The sequence below is a fragment of the Equus caballus genome, chromosome 23 (assembly GCF_041296265.1).
Source record: "Equus caballus isolate H_3958 breed thoroughbred chromosome 23, TB-T2T, whole genome shotgun sequence".
In the NCBI taxonomy this organism is placed as follows: domain Eukaryota; kingdom Metazoa; phylum Chordata; class Mammalia; order Perissodactyla; family Equidae; genus Equus; species Equus caballus.
In genome coordinates this window covers 2822902-2850775 of record NC_091706.1, presented here as the reverse complement: position 1 = coordinate 2850775, position 27874 = coordinate 2822902, and positions in this window count along the sequence as shown.

Genomic DNA, 27874 nt, shown 5'->3' with positions numbered 1-27874 from the left:
TCTGAGAGGTGGTTCCTGCATGCCCGGCAAGTGATTCCGGAGTGTTCGCCAAGTGGTTCTGGCATACTCGGCAGGTGATTTTGGCATGTCCGGCAGGTGGTTCAGGCGAGTTGAGCAGGTGGTTCCAACGTGCTTGGCAGGTGCTTCCGGCGTCTCCGGCACGTGTTTCTGGCACATCTGACAGGTGGTTCCGGCATGCCCGAAAGGTGATTCCGGTCTGTCCGGTAGGTGGTTCCAGCCTGCACGGCATGTGGTTCTGGTACGTCTCAGAGGTGGTTGCGCACGCGCAACAGGTGATTCCGGACTGTCCGCCACATGGTTCTGGCACGTCTGAGAGGTGGTTCCGGCATGCCCGGCAGGTCATCCCAGAGAGTCCTCCAAGTGGTTCTGGCATAACACGCAGGTGATTTTGGCATGTCTGGCAGGTAGTTCCGTTGTGCTTGGCAGGTGTTTCAGGCTTGGCCGGCAGGTGGTTCCAGACTGTCCAGGACGTGTTTCCAGCTTCACCGGCAGGTGGTTCTGGTACGTCTGAGAGGTGGTTCCGCCAAGGCTGGCAGGTGATTCCGGACCGTCCCCGAGGTGGTTCTGGCATAGCCAGTAGTTGATATTGGCCTGTCCGGCAGGTGGTTCCAGCGAGTCGAACAGGTGGCTCCGGCGTGCTCGACAGGTGGTTCCGGTCTGTCCGGTAGGTGATTCCGGCGTGTCCGGCACGTGCTTCCGGCACGTCTGAGAGGTGGTTCCGGCATGCGCGACAGGTGATTTCGGAGTGTCCGCCAGGTGGTTCTGGCGTACCCGGCAGGTGATTTTGGCGTGTCCGGCAGGTGTTTCTGGCGAGTCGAGCAGGTGGCTCCGGCATGCTCACCAGGTGCTTCCGGCGTCTCCGGCACGTGGTTCTGGTGTGTCTGAAAGCTGGTTCTGGCATGTCCGGCAGATGATTCCGGAGTGTCCGCCAAGTGGTTCTGGCATACCCGGCTGGTGATTTGGGCATGTCAGGTAGGTGGTTCCGGCGAGTCGAGCAGGTGGCTCCGGCGTGCTCGGCAGGTTGTTCAGACGGGTCTGGCAGGTGTTTTCCGTCTGTTCGGGGTGTGGTTCCAGCATCTCATGCACATGGTTCTGGCACGTCTGAGATGTGGTTCCGGCCGGCCCGACAGGTGTTTCCACAGTGTCCGCCAAGTGGTACTGGCGTAGTTGGCAGGTGATTTTGGCATGACCGGCAGGTGGTTCCAGCAAGCCCGGCAGGTGATTCCGAAGTGTTCCCCAACTGGTTGTGGCGTAGCCGGCAGGTGATTTTTGCGTGTCCGGCAGGTGGTTCTGGCGAGTCGAGCAGGTGGTTCCGGCGTGCTCGGCAGGTGCTTCCGGGGTAATTGGCACGTGGTTCTGGCATATCTGAGAGGTGGTTCCGGCATGCCCGGCAGGTGATTCTGGAGTGTTCGCCAAGTGTTTCCAGGGTAGCCGGCAGGTGAGTTTGCATGTCCAGCGGTCGTTCCGGCGGGTCGAGCCGGTGGTTCCGGCGTGTCCGGCAGGTGGTTCCGGTCTGTCCGGCAGGTGGTTCTGTGGTGTCCGGCACGAGGTTCAGTCTGAGAGGCTGTGCCGGCATGCCCCTCACGTGATTCCGGCTTGTCCCCGAAGTGGTGCTGGTGTAGCGGGCAGGTGATTTTGGCGTGTCCGGCAGGTGGTTCAGGCGAGTTGAGCAGGTGGTTGCGACGTGCTCGGCAGGTGCTTCCGGCGTCTCCGGCACGGGTTTCTGGCACATCTGACTGGTGGTTCCGGCATGCCCAAAAGTTGATTCCGGTCTGTCCGTTAGGTGGTTCCGGCGTGCACGGCACGTGGTTCTGGTACGTGTCAGAGGTGGTTGCGTATGCCCAACAGGTGATTCCGGACAGTCCGCCACGTGCTTCTGGCACGTCTGAGAGGTGGTTCCAACATGGCCGGCATGTCATTTCGGAGAGTCGTCCAAGTGGTTCTGGCATAGCCCACAGGTGATTTTGGCGTGTCCGGCAGGTGGTTCCGCCGTGCTCGGCAGGTGGTTCAGGCATGGCCGTCACGTGGTTCCAGTCTGTCCAGGACGTGTTTCCAGCTTCTCCGGCAGGTGGTTCTGGTACGTCTGAGAGGTGGTTCCGCCATGGCTGGCAGGTGATCCCGGACCGTCCCCCAAGTGGTTCTGGCATAGCCAGCAGTTGATATTGGCCTGTCCGGCAGGTGGTTCCAGCGAGTTGAACAGGTGGCTCCGGCGTTCTTGGCAGGTGGTTCCGGTCTGTCCGGTAGGTGTTTCGGGCGTGTCTGGCACGTGCTTCCGGCATGCGCGGCAGGTGATTCCGTAGTGTCCGCCAGGTGGTTCTGGCATACCCGGCAGGTGATTTTGGCGTGGCCGGCAGGTGTTTCTGGCGAGTCGAGCAGGTGGCTCCGGCATGCTCGGCAGGTGCTTCCGGCGTCTCCGGCACTTGGTTCTGGTGTGTCTGTGAGCTGGTTCCGGCATGTCCGGCAGATGATTCCGGAGTGTCCGCCAAGTGGTTCTGGCATACACAGCAGGTGATTTTGGCGTGTCAGGGAGGTGGTACTGGTGAGTCGAGCAGGTGGTTCCGGCGTGCTCGGCAGTTGGTTCAGGCGGTTCTGGCAGGTGGTATCCGTCTGTTCGGGGTGTGGTTCCAGCATCTCATGAACACGTTTCTGGCACGTCTGAGATGTGGTTCCAGCCGGCCCGACAGGTGTTTCCGCAGTGTCCGCCAAGCGGTTCTGGCGTAGTTGGCAGGTGATTTTGGCATGACTGGCAGGTGGTTCCAGCAAGCCTGGCAGGTGATTCCAAAGTGTTCACCAACTGGTTGTGGCGTAGCCGGCAGGTGATTTTTGCGTGATCGGCAGGTGGTTCTGGCGAGTCGAGCAGGTGGTTCCGGCGTGCTCGGCTGGTGCTTCCGGGGTCATTGGCACGGGGTTCTGGCATGTCTGAGAGGTGGTTCCTGCATGCCCGGCAAGTGATTCCGGAGTGTTCGCCAAGTGGTTCTGGCATAGTCGGCAGGTGATTTTGGCATGTCCGGCAGGTGGTTCAGGCGAGTTGAGCAGGTGGTTCCAACGTGCTTGGCAGGTGCTTCCGGCGTCTCCGGCACGTGTTTCTGGCACATCTGACAGGTGGTTCCGGCATGCCCGAAAGGTGATTCCGGTCTGTCCGGTAGGTGGTTCCAGCCTGCACGGCATGTGGTTCTGGTACGTCTCAGAGGTGGTTGCGCATGCCCAACAGGTGATTCCGGACTGTCCGCCACATGGTTCTGGCACGTCTGAGAGGTGGTTCCGGCATGCCCGGCAGGTCATCCCAGAGAGTCCTCCAAGTGGTTCTGGCATAACACGCAGGTGATTTTGGCGTGTCTGGCAAGTTGTTCCGTTGTGCTTGGCAGGTGGTTCAGGCTTGGCCGGCAGGTGGTTCCAGACTGTCCAGGACGTGTTTCCAGCTTCTCCGGCAGGTGGTTCTGGTACGTCTGAGAGGTGGTTCCGCCATGGCTGGCAGGTGATTCTGGACCGTCCCCCAGGTGGTTCTGGCATAGCCAGCAGTTGATATTGGCCTGTCCGGCAGGTGGTTCCAGCGAGTCGAACAGGTGGCTCCGGCGTGCTCGGCAGGTGGTTCCGGTCTGTCCGGTAGGTGATTCCGGCGTGTCCGGCACGTGCTTCCGGCACGTCTGAGAGGTGGTTCCGGCATGCGCGACAGGTGATTTCGGAGTGTCCGCCAGGTGGTTCTGGCGTACCCGGCAGGTGATTTTGGCGTGTCCGGCAGGTGTTTCTGGCGAGTCGAGCAGGTGGCTCCGGCATGCTCGGCAGGTGCTTCCGGCGTCTCCGGCACGTGGTTCTGGTGTGTCTGAGAGCTGGTTCCGGCATGTCCGGCAGATGATTCCGGAGTGTCCGCCAAGTAGTTCTGGCATACCCGGCTGGTGATTTGGGCATGTCAGGTAGGTGGTTCCGGCGAGTCGAGCAGGTGGCTCCGGCGTGCTCGGCAGGTTGTTCAGACGGGTCTGGCAGGTGTTTTCCGTCTGTTCGGGGTGTGGTTCCAGCATCTCATGCACATGGTTCTGGCACGTCTGAGATGTGGTTCCGGCCGGCCCGACAGGTGTTTCCACAGTGTCCGCCAAGTGGTACTGGCGTAGTTGGCAGGTGATTTTGGCATGACCGGCAGGTGGTTCCAGCAAGCCCGGCAGGTGATTCCGAAGTGTTCCCCAACTGGTTGTGGCGTAGCCGGCAGGTGATTTTTGCGTGTCCGGCAGGTGGTTCTGGCGAGTCGAGCAGGTGGTTCCGGCGTGCTCGGCAGGTGCTTCCGGGGTCATTGGCACGTGGTTCTGGCATATCTGAGAGGTGGTTCCGGCATGCCCGGCAGGTGATTCCGGAGTGTTCGCCAAGTGTTTCCGGCGTAGCCGGCAGGTGAGTTTGCATGTCCAGCGGTCGTTCCGGCGGGTCGAGCCGGTGGTTCCGGCATGTCCGGAAGGTGGTTCCGGTCTGTCCAGCAGGTGGTTCTGTGGTGTCCGGCACGAGGTTCAGTCTGAGAGGCTGTGCCGGCATGCCCCTCACGTGATTCCGGCTTGTCCCCGAAGTGGTGCTGGTGTAGCGGGCAGGTGATTTTGGCGTGTCCGGCAGGTGGTTCAGGCGAGTTGAGCAGGTGGTTGCGACGTGCTTGGCAGGTGCTTCCGGCGTCTCCGGCACGTGTTTCTGGCACATCTGACTGGTGGTTGCGGCATGCCCAAAAGTTGATTCCGGTCTGTCCGGTAGGTGGTTCCGGCGTGCACGGCACGTGGTTCTGGTACGTCTCAGAGGTGGTTGCGTATGCCCAACAGGTGATTCCGGACTGTCCGCCACGTGCTTCTGGCACGTCTGAGAGGTGGTTCCAACATGCCCGGCAGGTCATTTCGGAGAGTCGTCCAAGTGGTTCTGGCGTAGCCCGCAGGTGATTTTGGCGTGTCCGGCAGGTGGTTCCGCCGTGCTCGGCAGGTGGTTCAGGCATGGCCGTCACGTGGTTCCAGTCTGTCCAGGACGTGTTTCCAGCTTCTCCGGCAGGTGGGTCTGGTACGTCTGAGAGGTGGTTCCGCCATGGCTGGCAGGTGATCCCGGACTGTCCCCCAGGTGGTTCTGGCATAGCCAGCAGTTGATATTGGCCTGTCCGGCAGGTGGTTCCAGCGAGTCGAACAGGTGGCTCCGGTGTTCTTGGCAGGTGGTTCCGGTCTGTCCGGTAGGTGATTCCGACGTGTCTGGCACGTGTTTCCGGCATGCGCGGCAGGATATTCCGTAGTGTCCGCCAGGTGGTTCTGGCATACCCGGCAGGTGATTTTGGCGTGTCCGGCAGGTGTTTCTGGCGAGTCGAGCAGGTGGCTCCGGCGTGCTCGGCAGGTTGTTCAGACGGGTCTGGCAGGTGTTTTCCGTCTGTTCGGGGTGTGGTTCCAGCATCTCATGCACATGGTTCTGGCACGTCTGAGATGTGGTTCCGGCCGGCCCGACAGGTGTTTCCACAGTGTCCGCCAAGTTGTACTGGCGTAGTTGTCAGGTGATTTTGGCATGACCGGCAGGTGGTTCCAGCAAGCCTGGCAGGTGATTCCAAAGTGTTCACCAACTGGTTGTGGCGTAGCCCACATGTGATTTTGGCGTGTCCGGCAGGTGGTTCCGCCGTGCTCGGCAGGTGGTTCAGGCATGGCCGTCACGTGGTTCCAGTCTGTCCAGGACGTGTTTCCAGCTTCTCCGGCAGGTGGTTCTGGTACGTCTGAGAGGTGGTTCCGCCATGGCTGGCAGGTGATCCCGGACCGTCCCCCAGGTGGTTCTGGCACAGCCAGCAGTTGATATTGGCCTGTCCGGCAGGTGGTTCCAGCGAGTCGAACAGGTGGCTCCGGCGTTCTTGGCAGGTGGTTCCGGTCTGTCCGGTAGGTGTTTCCGGCGTGTCTGGCACGTGCTTCCGGCATGCGCGGCAGGTGATTCCGTAGTGTCCGCCAGGTGGTTCTGGCATACCCGGCAGGTGATTTTGGCCTGTCCGGCAGGTGTTTCTGGCGAGTCGAGCAGGTGGCTCCGGCATGCTCGGCAGGTGCTTCCGGCGTCTCCGGCACTTGGTTCTGGTGTGTCTGAGAGCTGGTTCCGGCATGTCCGGCAGATGATTCCGGAATGTCCGCCAAGTGGTTCTGGCATACCCAGCAGGTGATTTTGGCGTGTCAGGGAGGTGGTACCGGTGAGTCGAGCAGGTGGTTCCGGCGTGCTCGGCAGGTGGTTCAGGCGGTTCTGGCAGGTGGTATCCGTTTGTTCGGGGTGTGGTTCCAGCATCTCATGAACACGTTTCTGGCACGTCTGAGATGTGGTTCCAGCCGGCCCGACAGGTGTTTCCGCAGTGTCCGCCAAGCGGTTCTGGCGTAGTTGGCAGGTGATTTTGGCATGACTGGCAGGTGGTTCCAGCAAGCCTGGCAGGTGATTCCAAAGTGTTCACCAACTGGTTGTGGCGTAGCCGGCAGGTGATTTTTGCGTGATCGGCAGGTGGTTCTGGCGAGTCGAGCAGGTGGTTCCGGCGTGCTTGGCTGGTGCTTCCGGGGTCATTGGCACGGGGTTCTGGCATGTCTGAGAGGTGGTTCCTGCATGCCCGGCAAGTGATTCCGGAGTGTTCGCCAAGTGGTTCTGGCATAGTCGGCAGGTGATTTTGGCATGTCCGGCAGGTGGTTCAGGCGAGTTGAGCAGGTGGTTCCAACGTGCTTGGCAGGTGCTTCCGGCGTCTCCGGCACGTGTTTCTGGCACATCTGACAGGTGGTTCCGGCATGCCCGAAAGGTGATTCCAGTCTGTCCGGTAGGTGGTTCCAGCCTGCACGGCATGTGGTTCTGGTACGTCTCAGAGGTGGTTGCGCATGCCCAACAGGTGATTCCGGACTGTCCGCCACATGGTTCTGGCACGTCTGAGAGGTGGTTCCGGCATGCCCGGCAGGTCATCCCAGAGAGTCCTCCAAGTGGTTCTGGCATAACACGCAGGTGATTTTGGCGTGTCTGGCAGGTTGTTCCGTTGTGCTTGGCAGGTGGTTCAGGCTTGGCCGGCAGGTGGTTCCAGACTGTCCAGGACGTGTTTCCAGCTTCTCCGGCAGGTGGTTCTGGTACGTCTGAGAGGTGGTTCCGCCATGGCTGGCAGGTGATTCCGGACCGTCCCCCAGGTGGTTCTGGCATAGCCAGCAGTTGATATTGGCCTGTCCGGCAGGTGGTTCCAGCGAGTCGAACAGGTGGCTCCGGCGTGCTCGGCAGGTGGTTCCGGTCTGTCCGGTAGGTGATTCCGGCGTGTCCGGCACGTGCTTCCGGCACGTCTGAGAGGTGGTTCCGGCATGCGCGACAGGTGATTTCGGAGTGTCCGCCAGGTGGTTCTGGCGTACCCGGCAGGTGATTTTGGCGTGTCCGGCAGGTGTTTCTGGCGAGTCGAGCAGGTGGCTCCGGCATGCTCGGCAGGTGCTTCCGGCGTCTCCGGCACGTGGTTCTGGTGTGTCTGAGAGCTGGTTCCGGCATGTCCGGCAGATGATTCCGGAGTGTCCGCCAAGTGGTTCTGGCATACCCGGCTGGTGATTTGGGCATGTCAGGTAGGTGGTTCCGGCGAGTCGAGCAGGTGGCTCCGGCGTGCTCGGCAGGTTGTTCCGACAGGTCTGGCAGGTGTTTTCCGTCTGTTCGGGGTGTGGTTCCAGCATCTCATGCACATGGTTCTGGCACGTCTGAGATGTGGTTCCGGCCGGCCCGACAGGTGTTTCCACAGTGTCCGCCAAGTGGTACTGGCGTAGTTGGCAGGTGATTTTGGCATGACCGGCAGGTGGTTCCAGCAAGCCCGGCAGGTGATTCCGAAGTGTTCCCCAACTGGTTGTGGCGTAGCCGGCAGGTGATTTTTGCGTGTCTGGCAGGTGGTTCTGGCGAGTCGAGCAGGTGGTTCCGGCGTGCTCGGCAGGTGCTTCCGGGGTCATTGGCACGTGGTTCTGGCATATCTGAGAGGTGGTTCCGGCATGCCCGGCAGGTGATTCCGGAGTGTTCGCCAAGTGTTTCCGGCGTAGCCGGCAGGTGAGTTTGCATGTCCAGCGGTCGTTCCGGCGGGTCGAGCCGGTGGTTCCGGCATGTCCGGAAGGTGGTTCCGGTCTGTCCAGCAGGTGGTTCTGTGGTGTCCGGCACGAGGTTCAGTCTGAGAGGCTGTGCCGGCATGCCCCTCACGTGATTCCGGCTTGTCCCCGAAGTGGTGCTGGTGTAGCGGGCAGGTGATTTTGGCGTGTCCGGCAGGTGGTTCAGGCGAGTTGAGCAGGTGGTTGCGACGTGCTCGGCAGGTGCTTCCGGCGTCTCCGGCACGTGTTTCTGGCACATCTGACTGGTGGTTCCGGCATGCCCAAAAGTTGATTCCGGTCTGTCCGGTAGGTGGTTCCGGCGTGCACGGCACGTGGTTCTGGTACGTGTCAGAGGTGGTTGCGTATGCCCAACAGGTGATTCCGGACAGTCCGCCACGTGCTTCTGGCACGTCTGAGAGGTGGTTCCAACATGCCCGGCATGTCATTTCGGAGAGTCGTCCAAGTGGTTCTGGCATAGCCCACAGGTGATTTTGGCGTGTCCGGCAGGTGGTTCTGCCGTGCTCGGCAGGTGGTTCAGGCATGGCCGTCACGTGGTTCCAGTCTGTCCAGGACGTGTTTCCAGCTTCTCCGGCAGGTGGTTCTGGTACGTCTGAGAGGTGGTTCCGCCATGGCTGGCAGGTGATTCCGGACCGTCCCCGAGGTGGTTCTGGCATAGCCAGCAGTTGATATTGGCCTGTCCGGCAGGTGGTTCCAGCGAGTCGAACAGGTGGCTCCGGCGTGCTCGGCAGGTGGTTCCGGTCTGTCCGGTAGGTGATTCCGGCGTGTCCGGCACGTGCTTCCGGCACGTCTGAGAGGTGGTTCCGGCATGCGCGACAGGTGATTTCGGAGTGTCCGCCAGGTGGTTCTGGCGTACCCGGCAGGTGATTTTGGCGTGTCCGGCAGGTGTTTCTGGCGAGTCGAGCAGGTGGCTCCGGCATGCTCGGCAGGTGCTTCCGGCGTCTCCGGCACGTGGTTCTGGTGTGTCTGAGAGCTGGTTCCGGCATGTCCGGCAGATGATTCCGGAGTGTCCGCCAAGTGGTTCTGGCATACCCGGCTGGTGATTTGGGCATGTCAGGTAGGTGGTTCCGGCGAGTCGAGCAGGTGGCTCCGGCGTGCTCGGCAGGTTGTTCAGACGGGTCTGGCAGGTGTTTTCCGTCTGTTCGGGGTGTGGTTCCAGCATCTCATGCACATGGTTCTGGCACGTCTGAGATGTGGTTCCGGCCGGCCCGACAGGTGTTTCCACAGTGTCCGCCAAGTGGTACTGGCGTAGTTGGCAGGTGATTTTGGCATGACCGGCAGGTGGTTCCAGCAAGCCCGGCAGGTGATTCCGAAGTGTTCCCCAACTGGTTGTGGCGTAGCCGGCAGGTGATTTTTGCGTGTCCGGCAGGTGGTTCTGGCGAGTCGAGCAGGTGGTTCCGGCGTGCTCGGCAGGTGCTTCCGGGGTCATTGGCACGTGGTTCTGGCATATCTGAGAGGTGGTTCCGGCATGCCCGGCAGGTGATTCCGGAGTGTTCGCCAAGTGTTTCCGGCGTAGCCGGCAGGTGAGTTTGCATGTCCAGCGGTCGTTCCGGCGGGTCGAGCCGGTGGTTCCGGCATGTCCGGAAGGTGGTTCCGGTCTGTCCAGCAGGTGGTTCTGTGGTGTCCGGCACGAGGTTCAGTCTGAGAGGCTGTGCCGGCATGCCCCTCACGTGATTCCGGCTTGTCCCCGAAGTGGTGCTGGTGTAGCGGGCAGGTGATTTTGGCGTGTCCGGCAGGTGGTTCAGGCGAGTTGAGCAGGTGGTTGCGACGTGCTCGGCAGGTGCTTCCGGCGTCTCCGGCACGTGTTTCTGGCACATCTGACTGGTGGTTCCGGCATGCCCAAAAGTTGATTCCGGTCTGTCCGGTAGGTGGTTCCGGCGTGCACGGCACGTGGTTCTGGTACGTCTCAGAGGTGGTTGCGTATGCCCAACAGGTGATTCCGGACTGTCCGCCACGTGCTTCTGGCACGTCTGAGAGGTGGTTCCAACATGCCCGGCAGGTCATTTCGGAGAGTCGTCCAAGTGGTTCTGGCGTAGCCCGCAGGTGATTTTGGCGTGTCCGGCAGGTGGTTCCGCCGTGCTCGGCAGGTGGTTCAGGCATGGCCGTCACGTGGTTCCAGTCTGTCCAGGACGTGTTTCCAGCTTCTCCGGCAGGTGGGTCTGGTACGTCTGAGAGGTGGTTCCGCCATGGCTGGCAGGTGATCCCGGACTGTCCCCCAGGTGGTTCTGGCATAGCCAGCAGTTGATATTGGCCTGTCCGGCAGGTGGTTCCAGCGAGTCGAACAGGTGGCTCCGGTGTTCTTGGCAGGTGGTTCCGGTCTGTCCGGTAGGTGATTCCGGCGTGTCTGGCACGTGCTTCCGGCATGCGCGGCAGGATATTCCGTAGTGTCCGCCAGGTGGTTCTGGCATACCCGGCAGGTGATTTTGGCGTGTCCGGCAGGTGTTTCTGGCGAGTCGAGCAGGTGGCTCCGGCGTGCTCGGCAGGTTGTTCAGACGGGTCTGGCAGGTGTTTTCCGTCTGTTCGGGGTGTGGTTCCAGCATCTCATGGACATGGTTCTGGCACGTCTGAGATGTGGTTCCGGCCGGCCCGACAGGTGTTTCCACAGTGTCCGCCAAGTTGTACTGGCGTAGTTGTCAGGTGATTTTGGCATGACCGGCAGGTGGTTCCAGCAAGCCTGGCAGGTGATTCCAAAGTGTTCACCAACTGGTTGTGGCGTAGCCGGCAGGTGATTTTTGCGTGATCGGCAGGTGGTTCTGGCGAGTCGAGCAGGTGGTTCCGGCGTGCTCGGCTGGTGCTTCCGGGGTCATTGGCACGGGGTTCTGGCATGTCTGAGAGGTGGTTCCTGCATGCCCGGCAAGTGATTCCGGAGTGTTCGCCAAGTGGTTCTGGCATACTCGGCAGGTGCTTTTGGCATGTCCGGCAGGAGGTTCAGGCGAGTTGAGCAGGTGGTTCCAACGTGCTTGGCAGGTGCTTCCGGCATCTCCGGCACGTGTTTCTGGCACATCTGACAGGTGGTTCCGGCATGCCCGAAAGGTGATTCCGGTCTGTCCGGTAGGTGGGTCCAGCCTGCACGGCATGTGGTTCTGGTATGTCTCAGAGATGGTTGCGCATGCACAACAGGTGATTCCGGACTGTCCGCCACATGGTTCTGGCACGTCTGAGAGGTGGTTCCGTCATGCCCGGCAGGTCATCCCAGAGAGTCCTCCAAGTGGTTCTGGCATAACACGCAGGTGATTTTGGCATGTCTGGCAGGTTGTTCCGTTGTGCTTGGCAGGTGGTTCAGGCTTGGCCGGCAGGTGGTTCCAGACTGTCCAGGACGTGTTTCCAGCTTCACCGGCAGGTGGTTCTGGTACGTCTGAGAGGTGGTTCCGCCATGGCTGGCAGGTGATTCCGGACCGTCCCCGAGGTGGTTCTGGCATAGCCAGCAGTTGATATTGGCCTGTCCGGCAGGTGGTTCCAGCGAGTCGAACAGGTGGCTCCGGCGTGCTCGACAGGTGGTTCCGGTCTGTCCGGTAGGTGATTCCGGCGTGTCCGGCACGTGCTTCCGGCACGTCTGAGAGGTGGTTCCGGCATGCGCGACAGGTGATTTCGGAGTGTCCGCCAGGTGGTTCTGGCGTACCCGGCAGGTGATTTTGGCGTGTCCGGCAGGTGTTTCTGGCGAGTCGAGCAGGTGGCTCCGGCATGCTCGCCAGGTGCTTCCGGCGTCTCCGGCACGTGGTTCTGGTGTGTCTGAGAGCTGGTTCTGGCATGTCCGGCAGATGATTCCGGAGTGTCCGCCAAGTGGTTCTGGCATACCCGGCTGGTGATTTGGGCATGTCAGTTAGGTGGTTCCGGCGAGTCGAGCAGGTGGCTCCGGCGTGCTCGGCAGGTTGTTCAGACGGGTCTGGCAGGTGTTTTCCGTCTGTTCGGGGTGTGGTTCCAGCATCTCATGCACATGGTTGTGGCACGTCTGAGATGTGGTTCCGGCCGGCCCTACAGGTGTTTCCACAGTGTCCGCCAAGTGGTACTGGCGTAGTTGGCAGGTGATTTTGGCATGACCGGCAGGTGGTTCCAGCAAGCCCGGCAGGTGATTCCGAAGTGTTCCCCAACTGGTTGTGGCGTAGCCGGCAGGTGATTTTTGCGTGTCCGGCAGGTGGTTCTGGCGAGTCGAGCAGGTGGTTCCGGCGTGCTCGGCAGGTGCTTCCGGGGTCATTGGCACGTGGTTCTGGCATATCTGAGAGGTGGTTCCGGCATGCCCGGCAGGTGATTCTGGAGTGTTCGCCAAGTGTTTCCAGGGTAGCCGGCAGGTGAGTTTGCATGTCCAGCGGTCGTTCCGGCGGGTCGAGCCGGTGGTTCCGGCGTGTCCGGCAGGTGGTTCCGGTCTGTCCGGCAGGTGGTTCTGTGGTGTCCGGCACGAGGTTCAGTCTGAGAGGCTGTGCCGGCATGCCCCTCACGTGATTCCGGCTTGTCCCCGAAGTGGTGCTGGTGTAGCGGGCAGGTGATTTTGGCGTGTCCGGCAGGTGGTTCAGGCGAGTTGAGCAGGTGGTTGCGACGTGCTCGGCAGGTGCTTCCGGCGTCTCCGGCACGGGTTTCTGGCACATCTGACTGGTGGTTCCGGCATGCCCAAAAGTTGATTCCGGTCTGTCCGTTAGGTGGTTCCGGCGTGCACGGCACGTGGTTCTGGTACGTGTCAGAGGTGGTTGCGTATGCCCAACAGGTGATTCCGGACAGTCCGCCACGTGCTTCTGGCACGTCTGAGAGGTGGTTCCAACATGCCCGGCATGTCATTTCGGAGAGTCGTCCAAGTGGTTCTGGCATAGCCCACAGGTGATTTTGGCGTGTCCGGCAGGTGGTTCCGCCGTGCTCGGCAGGTGGTTCAGGCATGGCCGTCACGTGGTTCCAGTCTGTCCAGGACGTGTTTCCAGCTTCTCCGGCAGGTGGTTCTGGTACGTCTGAGAGGTGGTTCCGCCATGGCTGGCAGGTGATCCGGGACCGTCCCCCAGGTGGTTCTGGCATAGCCAGCAGTTGATATTGGCCTGTCCGGCAGGTGGTTCCAGCGAGTCGAACAGGTGGCTCCGGCGTTCTTGGCAGGTGGTTCCGGTCTGTCCGGTAGGTGTTTCCGGCGTGTCTGGCACGTGCTTCCGGCATGCGCGGCAGGTGATTCCGTAGTGTCCGCCAGGTGGTTCTGGCATACCCGGCAGGTGATTTTGGCGTGGCCGGCAGGTGTTTCTGGCGAGTCGAGCAGGTGGCTCCGGCATGCTCGGCAGGTGCTTCCGGCGTCTCCGGCACTTGGTTCTGGTGTGTCTGAGAGCTGGTTCCGGCATGTCCGGCAGATGATTCCGGAGTGTCCGCCAAGTGGTTCTGGCATACCCAGCAGGTGATTTTGGCGTGTCAGGGAGGTGGTACCGGTGAGTCGAGCAGGTGGTTCCGGCGTGCTCGGCAGGTGGTTCAGGCGGTTCTGGCAGGTGGTATCCGTCTGTTCGGGGTGTGGTTCCAGCATCTCATGAACACGTTTCTGGCACGTCTGAGATGTGGTTCCAGCCGGCCCGACAGGTGTTTCCGCAGTGTCCGCCAAGCGGTTCTGGCGTAGTTGGCAGGTGATTTTGGCATGACTGGCAGGTGGTTCCAGCAAGCCTGGCAGGTGATTCCAAAGTGTTCACCAACTGGTTGTGGCGTAGCCGGCAGGTGATTTTTGCGTGATCGGCAGGTGGTTCTGGCGAGTCGAGCAGGTGGTTCCAGCGTGCTCGGCTGGTGCTTCCGGGGTCATTGGCACGGGGTTCTGGCATGTCTGAGAGGTGGTTCCTGCATGCCCGGCAAGTGATTCCGGAGTGTTCACCGAGTGGTTCTGGCATAGTCGGCAGGTGATTTTGGCATGTCCGGCAGGTGGTTCAGGCGAGTTGAGCAGGTGGTTCCAACGTGCTTGGCAGGTGCTTCCGGCGTCTCCGGCACGTGTTTCTGGCACATCTGACAGGTGGTTCCGGCATGCCCGAAAGGTGATTCCGGTCTGTCCGGTAGGTGGTTCCAGCCTGCACGGCACGTGGTTCTGGTACGTCTCAGAGGTGGTTGCGTATGCCCAACAGGTGATTCCGGACTGTCCGCCACGTGCTTCTGGCACGTCTGAGAGGTGGTTCCAACATGCCCGGCAGGTCATTTCGGAGAGTCGTCCAAGTGGTTCTGGCGTAGCCCGCACGTGATTTTGGCGTGTCCGGCAGGTGGTTCCGCCGTGCTCGGCAGGTGGTTCAGGCATGGCCGTCACGTGGTTCCAGTCTGTCCAGGACGTGTTTCCAGCTTCTCCGGCAGGTGGGTCTGGTACGTCTGAGAGGTGGTTCCGCCATGGCTGGCAGGTGATCCCGGACTGTCCCCCAGGTGGTTCTGGCATAGCCAGCAGTTGATATTGGCCTGTCCGGCAGGTGGTTCCAGCGAGTCGAACAGGTGGCTCCGGTGTTCTTCGCAGGTGGTTCCGGTCTGTCCGGTAGGTGATTCCGGCGTGTCTGGCACGTGCTTCCGGCATGCGCGGCAGGATATTCCGTAGTGTCCGCCAGGTGGTTCTGGCATACCCGGCAGGTGATTTTGGCGTGTCCGGCAGGTGTTTCTGGCGAGTCGAGCAGGTGGCTCCGGCGTGCTCGGCAGGTTGTTCAGACGGGTCTGGCAGGTGTTTTCCGTCTGTTCGGGGTGTGGTTCCAGCATCTCATGCACATGGTTCTGGCACGTCTGAGATGTGGTTCCGGCCGGCCCGACAGGTGTTTCCACAGTGTCCGCCAAGTTGTACTGGCGTAGTTGTCAGGTGATTTTGGCATGACCGGCAGGTGGTTCCAGCAAGCCTGGCAGGTGATTCCAAAGTGTTCACCAACTGGTTGTGGCGTAGCCGGCAGGTGATTTTTGCGTGATCGGCAGGTTGTTCTGGCGAGTCGAGCAGGTGGTTCCGGCGTGCTCGGCTGGTGCTTCCGGGGTCATTGGCACGGGGTTCTGGCATGTCTGAGAGGTGGTTCCTGCATGCCCTTCAAGTGATTCCGGAGTGTTCGCCAAGTGGTTCTGGCATACTCGGCAGGTGCTTTTGGCATGTCCGGCAGGAGGTTCAGGCGAGTTGAGCAGGTGGTTCCAACGTGCTTGGCAGGTGCTTCCGGCATGTCCGGCACGTGTTTCTGGCACATCTGACAGGTGGTTCCGGCATGCCCGAAAGGTGATTCCGGTCTGTCCGGTAGGTGGGTCCAGCCTGCACGGCATGTGTTTCTGGTACGTCTCAGAGATGGTTGCGCATGCCCAACAGGTGATTCTGGACTGTCCGCCACATGGTTCTGGCACGTCTGAGAGGTGGTTCCGTCATGCCCGGCAGGTCATCCCAGAGAGTCCTCCAAGTGGTTCTGGCATAACACGCAGGTGATTTTGGCATGTCTGGCAGGTTGTTCCGTTGTGCTTGGCAGGTGGTTCAGGCTTGGCCGGCAGGTGGTTCCAGACTGTCCAGGACGTGTTTCCAGCTTCTCCGGCAGGTGGTTCTGGTACGTCTGAGAGGTGGTTCCGCCATGGCTGGCAGGTGATTCCGGACCGTCCCCGAGGTGGTTCTGGCATAGCCAGCAGTTGATATTGGCCTGTCCGGCAGGTGGTTCCAGCGAGTCGAACAGGTGGCTCCGGCGTGCTCGACAGGTGGTTCCGGTCTGTCCGGTAGGTGATTCCGGCGTGTCCGGCACGTGCTTCCGGCACGTCTGAGAGGTGGTTCCGGCATGCGCGACAGGTGATTTCGGAGTGTCCGCCAGGTGGTTCTGGCGTACCCGGCAGGTGATTTTGGCGTGTCCGGCAGGTGTTTCTGGCGAGTCGAGCAGGTCGCTCCGGCATGCTCGCCAGGTGCTTCCGGCGTCTCCGGCACGTGGTTCTGGTGTGTCTGAGAGCTGGTTCTGGCATGTCCGGCAGATGATTCCGGAGTGTCCGCCAAGTGGTTCTGGCATACCCGGCTGGTGATTTGGGCATGTCAGGTAGGTGGTTCCGGCGAGTCGAGCAGGTGGCTCCGGCGTGCTCGGCAGGTTGTTCAGACGGGTCTGGCAGGTGTTTTCCGTCTGTTCGGGGTGTGGTTCCAGCATCTCATGCACATGGTTGTGGCACGTCTGAGATGTGGTTCCAGCCGGCCCTACAGGTGTTTCCACAGTGTCCGCCAAGTGGTACTGGCGTAGTTGGCAGGTGATTTTGGCATGACCGGCAGGTGGTTCCAGCAAGCCCGGCAGGTGATTCCGAAGTGTTCCCCAACTGGTTGTGGCGTAGCCGGCAGGTGATTTTTGCGTGTCCGGCAGGTGGTTCTGGCGAGTCGAGCAGGTGGTTCCGGCGTGCTCGGCAGGTGCTTCCGGGGTCATTGGCACGTGGTTCTGGCATATCTGAGAGGTGGTTCCGGCATGCCCGGCAGGTGATTCTGGAGTGTTCGCCAAGTGTTTCCAGGGTAGCCGGCAGGTGAGTTTGCATGTCCAGCGGTCGTTCCGGCGGGTCGAGCCGGTGGTTCCGGCGTGTCCGGCAGGTGGTTCCGGTCTGTCCGGCAGGTGGTTCTGTGGTGTCCGGCACGAGGTTCAGTCTGAGAGGCTGTGCCGGCATGCCCCTCACGTGATTCCGGCTTGTCCCCGAAGTGGTGCTGGTGTAGCGGGCAGGTGATTTTGGCGTGTCCGGCAGGTGGTTCAGGCGAGTTGAGCAGGTGGTTGCGACGTGCTCGGCAGGTGCTTCCGGCGTCTCCGGCACGTGTTTCTGGCACATCTGACTGGTGGTTCCGGCATGCCCAAAAGTTGATTCCGGTCTGTCCGGTAGGTGGTTCCGGCGTGCACGGCACGTGGTTCTGGTACGTCTCAGAGGTGGTTGCGTATGCCCAACAGGTGATTCCGGACTGTCCGCCACGTGCTTCTGGCACGTCTGAGAGGTGGTTCCAACATGCCCGGCAGGTCATTTCGGAGAGTCGTCCAAGTGGTTCTGGCGTAGCCCGCAGGTGATTTTGGCGTGTCCGGCAGGTGGTTCCGCCGTGCTCGGCAGGTGGTTCAGGCATGGCCGTCACGTGGTTCCAGTCTGTCCAGGACGTGTTTCCAGCTTCTCCGGCAGGTGGGTCTGGTACGTCTGAGAGGTGGTTCCGCCATGGCTGGCAGGTGATCCCGGACTGTCCCCCAGGTGGTTCTGGCATAGCCAGCAGTTGATATTGGCCTGTCCGGCAGGTGGTTCCAGCGAGTCGAACAGGTGGCTCCGGTGTTCTTGGCAGGTGGTTCCGGTCTGTCCGGTAGGTGATTCCGGCGTGTCTGGCACGTGCTTCCGGCATGCGCGGCAGGATATTCCGTAGTGTCCGCCAGGTGGTTCTGGCATACCCGGCAGGTGATTTTGGCGTGTCCGGCAGGTGTTTCTGGCGAGTCGAGCAGGTGGCTCCGGCGTGCTCGGCAGGTTGTTCAGACGGGTCTGGCAGGTGTTTTCCGTCTGTTCGGGGTGTGGTTCCAGCATCTCATGCACATGGTTCTGGCACGTCTGAGATGTGGTTCCGGCCGGCCCGACAGGTGTTTCCACAGTGTCCGCCAAGTTGTACTGGCGTAGTTGTCAGGTGATTTTGGCATGACCGGCAGGTGGTTCCAGCAAGCCTGGCAGGTGATTCCAAAGTGTTCACCAACTGGTTGTGGCGTAGCCGGCAGGTGATTTTTGCGTGATCGGCAGGTGGTTCTGGCGAGTCGAGCAGGTGGTTCCGGCGTGCTCGGCTGGTGCTTCCGGGGTCATTGGCACGGGGTTCTGGCATGTCTGAGAGGTGGTTCCTGCATGCCCGGCAAGTGATTCCGGAGTGTTCGCCAAGTGGTTCTGGCATACTCGGCAGGTGCTTTTGGCATGTCCGGCAGGAGGTTCAGGCGAGTTGAGCAGGTGGTTCCAACGTGCTTGGCAGGTGCTTCCGGCATGTCCGGCACGTGTTTCTGGCACATCTGACAGGTGGTTCCGGCATGCCCGAAAGGTGATTCCGGTCTGTCCGGTAGGTGGGTCCAGCCTGCACGGCATGTGGTTCTGGTACGTCTCAGAGATGGTTGCGCATGCACAACAGGTGATTCCGGACTGTCCGCCACATGGTTCTGGCACGTCTGAGAGGTGGTTCCGTCATGCCCGGCAGGTCATCCCAGAGAGTCCTCCAAGTGGTTCTGGCATAACACGCAGGTGATTTTGGCATGTCTGGTAGGTTGTTCCGTTGTGCTTGGCAGGTGGTTCAGGCTTGGCCGGCAGGTGGTTCCAGACTGTCCAGGACGTGTTTCCAGCTTCACCGGCAGGTGGTTCTGGTACGTCTGAGAGGTGGTTCCGCCATGGCTGGCAGGTGATTCCGGACCGTCCCCGAGGTGGTTCTGGCATAGCCAGCAGTTGATATTGGCCTGTCCGGCAGGTGGTTCCAGCGAGTCGAACAGGTGGCTCCGGCGTGCTCGACAGGTGGTTCCGGTCTGTCCGGTAGGTGATTCCGCCGTGTCCGGCACGTGCTTCCGGCACGTCTGAGAGGTGGTTCCGGCATGCGCGACAGGTGATTTCGGAGTGTCCGCCAGGTGGTTCTGGCGTACCCGGCAGGTGATTTTGGCGTGTCCGGCAGGTGTTTCTGGCAAGTCGAGCAGGTGGCTCCGGCATGCTCGGCAGGTGCTTCCGGCGTCTCCGGCACGTGGTTCTGGTGTGTCTGAGAGCTGGTTCTGGCATGTCCGGCAGATGATTCCGGAGTGTCCGCCAAGTGGTTCTGGCATACCCGGCTGGTGATTTGGGCATGTCAGTTAGGTGGTTCCGGCGAGTCGAGCAGGTGGCTCCGGCGTGCTCGGCAGGTTGTTCAGACGGGTCTGGCAGGTGTTTTCCGTCTGTTCGGGGTGTGGTTCCAGCATCTCATGCACATGGTTGTGGCACGTCTGAGATGTGGTTCCAGCCGGCCCTACAGGTGTTTCCACAGTGTCCGCCAAGTGGTACTGGCGTAGTTGGCAGGTGATTTTGGCATGACCGGCAGGTGGTTCCAGCAAGCCCGGCAGGTGATTCCGAAGTGTTCCCCAACTGGTTGTGGCGTAGCCGGCAGGTGATTTTTGCGTGTCCGGCAGGTGGTTCTGGCGAGTCGAGCAGGTGGTTCCGGCGTGCTCGGCAGGTGCTTCCGGGGTCATTGGCACGTGGTTCTGGCATATCTGAGAGGTGGTTCCGGCATGCCCGGCAGGTGATTCTGGAGTGTTCGCCAAGTGTTTCCAGGGTAGCCGGCAGGTGAGTTTGCATGTCCAGCGGTCGTTCCGGCGGGTCGAGCCGGTGGTTCCGGCGTGTCCGGCAGGTGGTTCCGGTCTGTCCGGCAGGTGGTTCTGTGGTGTCCGGCACGAGGTTCAGTCTGAGAGGCTGTGCCGGCATGCCCCTCACGTGATTCCGGCTTGTCCCCGAAGTGGTGCTGGTGTAGCGGGCAGGTGATTTTGGCGTGTCCGGCAGGTGGTTCAGGCGAGTTGAGCAGGTGGTTGCGACGTGCTCGGCAGGTGCTTCCGGCGTCTCCGGCACGGGTTTCTGGCACATCTGACTGGTGGTTCCGGCATGCCCAAAAGTTGATTCCGGTCTGTCCGTTAGGTGGTTCCGGCGTGCACGGCACGTGGTTCTGGTACGTGTCAGAGGTGGTTGCGTATGCCCAACAGGTGATTCCGGACAGTCCGCCACGTGCTTCTGGCACGTCTGAGAGGTGGTTCCAACATGCCCGGCATGTCATTTCGGAGAGTCGTCCAAGTGGTTCTGGCATAGCCCACAGGTGATTTTGGCGTGTCCGGCAGGTGGTTCTGCCGTGCTCGGCAGATGGTTCAGGCATGGCCGTCACGTGGTTCCAGTCTGTCCAGGACGTGTTTCCAGCTTCTCCGGCAGGTGGTTCTGGTACGTCTGAGAGGTGGTTCCGCCATGGCTGGCAGGTGATCCGGGACCGTCCCCCAGGTGGTTCTGGCATAGCCAGCAGTTGATATTGGCCTGTCCGGCAGGTGGTTCCAGCGAGTCGAACAGGTGGCTCCGGCGTTCTTGGCAGGTGGTTCCGGTCTGTCCGGTAGGTGTTTCCGGCGTGTCTGGCACGTGCTTCCGGCATGCGCAGCAGGTGATTCCGTAGTGTCCGCCAGGTGGTGCTGGCATACCCGGCAGGTGATTTTGGCGTGGCCGGCAGGTGTTTCTGGCGAGTCGAGCAGGTGGCTCCGGCATGCTCGGCAGGTGCTTCCGGCGTCTCCGGCACTTGGTTCTGGTGTGTCTGAGAGCTGGTTCCGGCATGTCCGGCAGATGATTCCGGAGTGTCCGCCAAGTGGTTCTGGCATACCCAGCAGGTGATTTTGGCGTGTCAGGGAGGTGGTACCGGTGAGTCGAGCAGGTGGTTCCGGCGTGCTCGGCAGGTGGTTCAGGCGGTTCTGGCAGGTGGTATCCGTCTGTTCGGGGTGTGGTTCCAGCATCTCATGAACACGTTTCTGGCACGTCTGAGATGTGGTTCCAGCCGGCCCGACAGGTGTTTCCGCAGTGTCCGCCAAGCGGTTCTGGCGTAGTTGGCAGGTGATTTTGGCATGAGTGGCAGGTGGTTCCAGCAAGCCTGGCAGGTGATTCCAAAGTGTTCACCAACTGGTTGTGGCGTAGCCGGCAGGTGATTTTTGCGTGATCGGCAGGTGGTTCTGGCGAGTCGAGCAGGTGGTTCCGGCGTGCTCGGCTGGTGCTTCCGGGGTCATTGGCACGGGGTTCTGGCATGTCTGAGAGGTGGTTCCTGCATGCCCGGCAAGTGATTCTGGAGTGGTCGCCAAGTGGTTCTGGCATAGTCGGCAGGTGATTTTGGCATGTCCGGCAGGTGGTTCAGGCGAGTTGAGCAGGTGGTTCCAACGTGCTTGGCAGGTGCTTCCGGCGTCTCCGGCACGTGTTTCTGGCACATCTGACAGGTGGTTCCGGCATGCCCGAAAGGTGATTCCGGTCTGTCCGGTAGGTGGTTCCAGCCTGCACGGCATGTGGTTCTGGTACGTCTCAGAGGTGGTTGCGCACGCGCAACAGGTGATTCCGGACTGTCCGCCACATGGTTCTGGCACGTCTGAGAGGTGGTTCCGGCATGCCCGGCAGGTCATCCCAGAGAGTCCTCCAAGTGGTTCTGGCATAACACGCAGGTGATTTTGGCGTGTCTGGCAGGTTGTTCCGTTGTGCTTGGCAGGTGGTTCAGGCTTGGCCGGCAGGTGGTTCCAGACTGTCCAGGACGTGTTTCCAGCTTCTCCGGCAGGTGGTTCTGGTACGTCTGAGAGGTGGTTCCGCCATGGCTGGCAGGTGATTCCGGACCGTCCCCCAGGTGGTTCTGGCATAGCCAGCAGTTGATATTGGCCTGTCCGGCAGGTGGTTCCAGCGAGTCGAACAGGTGGCTCCGGCGTGCTCGGCAGGTGGTTCCGGTCTGTCCGGTAGGTGATTCCGGCGTGTCCGGCACGTGCTTCCGGCACGTCTGAGAGGTGGTTCCGGCATGCGCGACAGGTGATTTCGGAGTGTCCGCCAGGTGGTTCTGGCGTACCCGGCAGGTGATTTTGGCGTGTCCGGCAGGTGTTTCTGGCGAGTCGAGCAGGTGGCTCCGGCATGCTCGGCAGGTGCTTCCGGCGTCTCCGGCACGTGGTTCTGGTGTGTCTGAGAGCTGGTTCCGGCATGTCCGGCAGATGATTCCGGAGTGTCCGCCAAGTGGTTCTGGCATACCCGGCTGGTGATTTGGGCATGTCAGGTAGGTGGTTCCGGCGAGTCGAGCAGGTGGCTCCGGCGTGCTCGGCAGGTTGTTCAGACGGGTCTGGCAGGTGTTTTCCGTCTGTTCGGGGTGTGGTTCCAGCATCTCATGCACATGGTTCTGGCACGTCTGAGATGTGGTTCCGGCCGGCCCGACAGGTGTTTCCACAGTGTCCGCCAAGTGGTACTGGCGTAGTTGGCAGGTGATTTTGGCATGACCGGCAGGTGGTTCCAGCAAGCCCGGCAGGTGATTCCGAAGTGTTCCCCAACTGGTTGTGGCGTAGCCGGCAGGTGATTTTTGCGTGTCCGGCAGGTGGTTCTGGCGAGTCGAGCAGGTGGTTCCGGCGTGCTCGGCAGGTGCTTCCGGGGTCATTGGCACGTGGTTCTGGCATATCTGAGAGGTGGTTCCGGCATGCCCGGCAGGTGATTCCGGAGTGTTCGACAAGTGTTTCCGGCGTAGCCGGCAGGTGAGTTTGCATGTCCAGCGGTCGTTCCGGCGGGTCGAGCCGGTGGTTCCGGCGTGTCCGGAAGGTGGTTCCGGTCTGTCCGGCAGGTGGTTCTGTGGTGTCCGGCACGAGGTTCAGTCTGAGAGGCTGTGCCGGCATGCCCCTCACGTGATTCCGGCTTGTCCCCGAAGTGGTGCTGGTGTAGCGGGCAGGTGATTTTGGCGTGTCCGGCAGGTGGTTCAGGCGAGTTGAGCAGGTGGTTGCGACGTGCTCGGCAGGTGCTTCCGGCGTCTCCGGCACGTGTTTCTGGCACATCTGACTGGTGGTTCCGGCATGCCCAAAAGTTGATTCCGGTCTGTCCGGTAGGTGGTTCCGGCGTGCACGGCACGTGGTTCTGGTACGTCTCAGAGGTGGTTGCGTATGCCCAACAGGTGATTCCGGACTGTCCGCCACGTGCTTCTGGCACGTCTGAGAGGTGGTTCCAACATGCCCGGCAGGTCATTTCGGAGAGTCGTCCAAGTGGTTCTGGCGTAGCCCGCAGGTGATTTTGGCGTGTCCGGCAGGTGGTTCCGCCGTGCTCGGCAGGTGGTTCAGGCATGGCCGTCACGTGGTTCCAGTCTGTCCAGGACGTGTTTCCAGCTTCTCCGGCAGGTGGGTCTGGTACGTCTGAGAGGTGGTTCCGCCATGGCTGGCAGGTGATCCCGGACTGTCCCCCAGGTGGTTCTGGCATAGCCAGCAGTTGATATTGGCCTGTCCGGCAGGTGGTTCCAGCGAGTCGAACAGGTGGCTCCGGTGTTCTTGGCAGGTGGTTCCGGTCTGTCCGGTAGGTGATTCCGGCGTGTCTGGCACGTGCTTCCGGCATGCGCGGCAGGATATTCCGTAGTGTCCGCCAGGTGGTTCTGGCATACCCGGCAGGTGATTTTGGCGTGTCCGGCAGGTGTTTCTGGCGAGTCGAGCAGGTGGCTCCGGCGTGCTCGGCAGGTTGTTCAGACGGGTCTGGCAGGTGTTTTCCGTCTGTTCGGGGTGTGGTTCCAGCATCTCATGCACATGGTTCTGGCACGTCTGAGATGTGGTTCCGGCCGGCCCGACAGGTGTTTCCACAGTGTCCGCCAAGTTGTACTGGCGTAGTTGTCAGGTGATTTTGGCATGACCGGCAGGTGGTTCCAGCAAGCCTGGCAGGTGATTCCAAAGTGTTCACCAACTGGTTGTGGCGTAGCCGGCAGGTGATTTTTGCGTGATCGGCAGGTGGTTCTGGCGAGTCGAGCAGGTGGTTCCGGCGTGCTCGGCTGGTGCTTCCGGGGTCATTGGCACGGGGTTCTGGCATGTCTGAGAGGTGGTTCCTGCATGCCCGGCAAGTGATTCCGGAGTGTTCGCCAAGTGGTTCTGGCATAGTCGGCAGGTGATTTTGGCATGTCCGGCAGGTGGTTCAGGCGAGTTGAGCAGGTGGTTCCAACGTGCTTGGCAGGTGCTTCCGGCATCTCCGGCACGTGTTTCTGGCACATCTGACAGGTGGTTCCGGCATGCCCGAAAGGTGATTCCGGTCTGTCCGGTAGGTGGGTCCAGCCTGCACGGCATGTGGTTCTGGTACGTCTCAGAGATGGTTGCGCATGCCCAACAGGTGATTCCGGACTGTCCGCCACATGGTTCTGGCACGTCTGAGAGGTGGTTCCGTCATGCCCGGCATGTCATCCCAGAGAGTCCTCCAAGTGGTTCTGGCATAACACGCAGGTGATTTTGGCGTGTCTGGCAGGTTGTTCCGTTGTGCTTGGCAGGTGGTTCAGGCTTGGCCGGCAGGTGGTTCCAGACTGTCCAGGACGTGTTTCCAGCTTCACCGGCAGGTGGTTCTGGTACGTCTGAGAGGTGGTTCCGCCATGGCTGGCAGGTGATTCCGGACCGTCCCCGAGGTGGTTCTGGCATAGCCAGCAGTTGATATTGGCCTGTCCGGCAGGTGGTTCCAGCGAGTCGAACAGGTGGCTCCGGCGTGCTCGGCAGGTGGTTCCGGTCTGTCCGGTAGGTGATTCCGGCGTGTCCGGCACGTGCTTCCGGCACGTCTGAGAGGTGGTTCCGGCATGCGCGACAGGTGATTTCGGAGTGTCCGCCAGGTGGTTCTGGCGTACCCGGCAGGTGATTTTGGCGTGTCCGGCAGGTGTTTCTGGCGAGTCGAGCAGGTGGCTCCGGCATGCTCGCCAGGTGCTTCCGGCGTCTCCGGCACGTGGTTCTGGTGTGTCTGAGAGCTGGTTCTGGCATGTCCGGCAGATGATTCTGGAGTGTCCGCCAAGTGGTTCTGGCATACCCGGCGGCTGATTTGGGCATGTCAGTTAGGTGGTTCCGGCGAGTCGAGCAGGTGGCTCCGGCGTGCTTGGCAGGTTGTTCAGACGGGTCTGGCAGGCGTTTTCCGTCTGTTCGGGGTGTGGTTCCAGCATCTCATGCACATGGTTGTGGCACGTCTGAGATGTGGTTCCGGCCGGCCCTACAGGTGTTTCCACAGTGTCCGCCAAGTGGTACTGGCGTAGTTGGCAGGTGATTTTGGCATGACCGGCAGGTGGTTCCAGCAAGCCCGGCAGGTGATTCCGAAGTGTTCCCCAACTCGTTGTGGCGTAGCCGGCAGGTGATTTTTGCGTGTCCGGCAGGTGGTTCTGGCGAGTCGAGCAGGTGGTTCCGGCGTGCTCGGCAGGTGCTTCCGGGGTCATTGGCACGTGGTTCTGGCATATCTGAGAGGTGGTTCCGGCATGCCCGGCAGGTGATTCTGGAGTGTTCGCCAAGTGTTTCCAGGGTAGCCGGCAGGTGAGTTTGCATGTCCAGCGGTCGTTCCGGCGGGTCGAGCCGGTGGTTCCGGCGTGTCCGGCAGGTGGTTCCGGTCTGTCCGGCAGGTGGTTCTGTGGTGTCCGGCACGAGGTTCAGTCTGAGAGGCTGTGCCGGCATGCCCCTCACGTGATTCCGGCTTGTCCCCGAAGTGGTGCTGGTGTAGCGGGCAGGTGATTTTGGCGTGTCCGGCAGGTGGTTCAGGCGAGTTGAGCAGGTGGTTGCGACGTGCTCGGCAGGTGCTTCCGGCATCTCCGGCACGGGTTTCTGGCACATCTGACTGGTGGTTCCGGCATGCCCAAAAGTTGATTCCGGTCTGTCCGTTAGGTGGTTCCGGCGTGCACGGCACGTGGTTCTGGTACGTGTCAGAGGTGGTTGCGTATGCCCAACAGGTGATTCCGGACAGTCCGCCACGTGCTTCTGGCACGTCTGAGAGGTGGTTCCAACATGCCCGGCATGTCATTTTGGAGAGTCGTCCAAGTGGTTCTGGCATAGCCCACAGGTGATTTTGGCGTGTCCGGCAGGTGGTTCCGCCGTGCTCGGCAGGTGGTTCAGGCATGGCCGTCACGTGGTTCCAGTCTGTCCAGGACGTGTTTCCAGCTTCTCCGGCAGGTGGTTCTGGTACGTCTGAGAGGTGGTTCCGCCATGGCTGGCAGGTGATCCGGGACCGTCCCCCAGGTGGTTCTGGCATAGCCAGCAGTTGATATTGGCCTGTCCGGCAGGTGGTTCCAGCGAGTCGAACAGGTGGCTCCGGCGTTCTTGGCAGGTGGTTCCGGTCTGTCCGGTAGGTGTTTCCGGCGTGTCTGGCACGTGCTTCCGGCATGCGCGGCAGGTGATACCGTAGTGTCCGCCAGGTGGTTCTGGCATACCCGGCAGGTGATTTTGGCGTGGCCGGCAGGTGTTTCTGGCGAGTCGAGCAGGTGGCTCCGGCATGCTCGGCAGGTGCTTCCGGCGTCTCCGGCCCTTGGTTCTGGTGTGTCTGAGAGCTGGTTCCGGCATGTCCGGCAGATGATTCCGGAGTGTCCGCCAAGTGGTTCTGGCATACCCAGCAGGTGATTTTGGCGTGTCAGGGAGGTGGTACCGGTGAGTCGAGCAGGTGGTTCCGGCGTGCTCGGCAGGTGGTTCAGGCGGTTCTGGCAGGTGGTATCCGTCTGTTCGGGGTGTGGTTCCAGCATCTCATGAACACGTTTCTGGCACGTCTGAGATGTGGTTCCAGCCGGCCCGACAGGTGTTTCCGCAGTGTCCGCCAAGCGGTTCTGGCGTAGTTGGCAGGTGATTTTGGCATGACTGGCAGGTGGTTCCAGCAAGCCTGGCAGGTGATTCCAAAGTGTTCACCAACTGGTTGTGGCGTAGCCGGCAGGTGATTTTTGCGTGATCGGCAGGTGGTTCTGGCGAGTCGAGCAGGTGGTTCCGGCGTGCTCGGCTGGTGCTTCCGGGGTCATTGGCACGGGGTTCTGGCATGTCTGAGAGGTGGTTCCTGCATGCCCGGCAAGTGATTCCGGAGTGTTCGCCAAGTGGTTCTGGCATAGTCGGCAGGTGATTTTGGCATGTCCGGCAGGTGGTTCAGGCGAGTTGAGCAGGTGGTTCCAACGTGCTTGGCAGGTGCTTCCGGCGTCTCCGGCACGTGTTTCTGGCACATCTGACAGGTGGTTCCGGCATGCCCGAAAGGTGATTCCGGTCTGTCCGGTAGGTGGTTCCAGCCTGCACGGCATGTGGTTCTGGTACGTCTCAGAGGTGGTTGCGCACGCGCAACAGGTGATTCCGGACTGTCCGCCACATGGTTCTGGCACGTCTGAGAGGTGGTTCCGGCATGCCCGGCAGGTCATCCCAGAGAGTCCTCCAAGTGGTTCTGGCATAACACGCAGGTGATTTTGGCGTGTCTGGCAGGTTGTTCCGTTGTGCTTGGCAGGTGGTTCAGGCTTGGCCGGCAGGTGGTTCCAGACTGTCCAGGACGTGTTTCCAGCTTCTCCGGCAGGTGGTTCTGGTACGTCTGAGAGGTGGTTCCGCCATGGCTGGCAGGTGATTCCGGACCGTCCCCCAGGTGGTTCTGGCATAGCCAGCAGTTGATATTGGCCTGTCCGGCAGGTGGTTCCAGCGAGTCGAACAGGTGGCTCCGGCGTGCTCGGCAGGTGGTTCCGGTCTGTCCGGTAGGTGATTCCGGCGTGTCCGGCACGTGCTTCCGGCACGTCTGAGAGGTGGTTCCGGCATGCGCGACAGGTGATTTCGGAGTGTCCGCCAGGTGGTTCTGGCGTACCCGGCAGGTGATTTTGGCGTGTCCGGCAGGTGTTTCTGGCGAGTCGAGCAGGTGGCTCCGGCATGCTCGGCAGGTGCTTCCGGCGTCTCCGGCACGTGGTTCTGGTGTGTCTGAGAGCTGGTTCCGGCATGTCCGGCAGATGATTCCGGAGTGTCCGCCAAGTGGTTCTGGCATACCCGGCTGGTGATTTGGGCATGTCAGGTAGGTGGTTCCGGCGAGTCGAGCAGGTGGCTCCGGCGTGCTCGGCAGGTGGTTCAGACGGGTCTGGCAGGTGTTTTCCGTCTGTTCGGGGTGTGGTTCCAGCATCTCATGCACATGGTTCTGGCACGTCTGAGATGTGGTTCCGGCCGGCCCGACAGGTGTTTCCACAGTGTCCGCCAAGTGGTACTGGCGTAGTTGGCAGGTGATTTTGGCATGACCGGCAGGTGGTTCCAGCAAGCCCGGCAGGTGATTCCGAAGTGTTCCCCAACTGGTTGTGGCGTAGCCGGCAGGTGATTTTTGCGTGTCCGGCAGGTGGTTCTGGCGAGTCGAGCAGGTGGTTCCGGCGTGCTCGGCAGGTGCTTCCGGGGTCATTGGCACGTGGTTCTGGCATATCTGAGAGGTGGTTCCGGCATGCCCGGCAGGTGATTCCGGAGTGTTCGCCAAGTGTTTCC